This window comes from Penaeus vannamei, chromosome 4 (genome assembly GCF_042767895.1).
Source record: "Penaeus vannamei isolate JL-2024 chromosome 4, ASM4276789v1, whole genome shotgun sequence".
In the NCBI taxonomy this organism is placed as follows: domain Eukaryota; kingdom Metazoa; phylum Arthropoda; class Malacostraca; order Decapoda; family Penaeidae; genus Penaeus; species Penaeus vannamei.
Genome location: NC_091552.1, coordinates 16,032,833 through 16,035,332, shown reverse-complemented (window position 1 = coordinate 16,035,332; position 2,500 = coordinate 16,032,833). Strand labels below are relative to the sequence as shown.

The following is a 2,500-nucleotide window of genomic DNA, read 5'->3' as shown; positions in this document are numbered from 1 at the left end:
CTCTCTCTCTCTCTCTCTCTCTCTCTCTCTCTCTTTCTCCCACTTTATCCTTCCCTCCCTTCCTCTCTCTCTCTCTCTCTCTCTCTCTCTCTCTCTCTTTCTCCCCACTTTCTCTCTCTCTCTCTCTCTCTCTCTCTCTCTCTCTCTCTTTCTCCCCACTCTCTCTCTCTCTCTCCCTCTCTCTCTCCCTTAATCTACCTTCTACTCTTTTTCGATCGTTCTCTCCTGAGTAGATTTAATCAAATGGAGATGACTAGATTAGCGGAGAATTCTCATTCCTCTCTGTGGGAGTATGATTACGTTACTACAGAAAGCAATTAAGGTGAGGGAGAGGGAGAGACAGGAGAGATGAGGAGTCGGAGAGGGAGGGAATGAGGGAGAGAAGGAGATAGATGGGTAAATAGAGAGAGAGAGGGGAGATGTGGAGTCGGAGAGGGAGGGAGGAGAGAGGGAAAGAGATAGGTGGATAAATAGAGAGAGAGAGGGGAGATGTGGAGTCGGAGAGGGAGGGAGAGAAGGAGACAGGGAAAGAGATAGATGGGTAAATAGAGAGAGAGAGGAGAGATGAGGAGTCGGAGAGGGAGGGAGAGGAGAGAGGGAAAGAGATAGATAAATAGAGAGAGAGGGAGGGGGAGAGAGAAAGTCGAGACAGAGGCAGTAAAACAGAATAAGAGCAATTTAGAGAAATAGGAAGAGCAAATATGAGCAAAAAAAAGAGATATCATCCAACTAACCATCAAACCATTCACAACCACCCACCTACCCATCCAACCAGTGACTACACCACCCAACCATTGACTCAACCTTTAACAACCAACCAACCATTTACAACCATTTACAACCGTCAACCTGCCCATCCAACCATTGAATCCATCATCCAACCAACCATTTAACCATTCACAACCATCAAACCAACCATTTACAACCATTCACAACCAGCCATTTACAACCATTCACAACCATCCAACCAGCCATTTACAACCATCCAACCACCCCTCTACCCATTCGCAACTATCCAACTAACCATTTACCATTCACAACCATCCAACCACCCCTCTACCCATTCACAACTATCCAACCAACCATTCACAACCATCCAACCAACCATTTAACCATTCACAACCATCCAACCACCCCTCTACCCATTCACAACCATCCAACCAACCATTTACAACCATTCACAACCATCAACCTACCCGTCCATCCACTCACAACCACCCAACCAACCATCTAATCATTCACAACCATCCAACCAACTATTTACAACCATCAGCCTACCCGTCCATCCATCCGCTCCACGAACCATCCATCCATCCATCCTCGCCCGCATTATGGCGACGCAGCGATCTTAACAACATAACCGATCGTGTTCCATCAGTGACAAAAGGACTTTATCATCTGGCCAATTGTCGGCGGCGCTCTGGGTCTATGGAGCGGAAATGTCGTTACGAGAATTATGCAAACTTAAGTGTCCGTCGCGGCGCTGGTTCGATGATGATATGCGGATGTGCAAATGAGCAAAACTGGCGTAGGCCGTACAATTTTTTTTTTTTTTTTTTTTTGGGGGGGGAGGGGGAGGGGGGTCGTTAGGGTGTTGGCTTGGGTATTGTGCAATTTGGTGTTTTGTTTTTTTTATTCGACGCTTTTCTTTATGCTATTATTCCCTAGTTTCTGTCCTCTTAGTCTCTCTTTTGCTTATCATCCTCTTTTTAACTGTCATCATTATCGTGAGTCATCATTATTGATATTGTTATAATGATTATTATTACCGTTATTAGTCTATCATTATCATTACTGTTATCATTATCATCATCATCATCATCTGCATCATATTCATTACTTTTATCATCATAGGCGTTACTATTATCATTAATTTTACTCGTAATATCACTTTTTTCAGTTTCAGTAACTGCATTTTTATTTCCTTTTAATTCAGTACTGAACTATGCAATGATCATTTAATTGCTGCCGTAATTATCCTGATTTCGATACCCGCATATTGGTAATACATGACGGATCGTTCTATACCAAAGCGCAATACAGTTCAATTTTAGAACAATAGCGAAACTACATGCGTTTTTTTCTTTCTACTGTCTCCTATTTTTCTTCTCAAAGATGCTCAAGTTCTTAACGCGTTATCTCTCTCTCCCTCCCTTCCTCCTCTCCCTTCCACCCGTATCGTAAAGGAATGATGCAATTACAAGCCACTTAACGAGGGAAACTGTTAGAAAGGCAATATATTTTAGTCTCCCCGTCAGCCTCTTCAGAAAGTGTGGATGATCCAATTTTCTCTTTATTATTCAACTTTTCATATTAATTCATGCTTGTTGGTTATGGTGACGATTGTCTGGTACTCATCTGTTTGGTTCCTTCCTCTGATAAAGCTTTATTTAAGTAAGATTTATATTATTTTGTTGCATTCAATAAAAAAAAAAAAAAAATAGACATCTTTACAGGCGAGTTGGTGAACCTAATTCAACATAAGCAATAGGAACTTTGT

General features: G+C 42.0%; 1 protein-coding gene across 8 annotated transcripts in view; it reads right to left on the bottom strand.

Annotated features, from left to right (window-relative positions):
* The window catches only part of LOC113806072 (band 7 protein AGAP004871), a 694,998-nt gene that overhangs the window by 532,159 nt on the left and 160,339 nt on the right, over window positions 1-2,500 (bottom strand). The gene's annotated exons all lie outside the window — the stretch shown is intronic.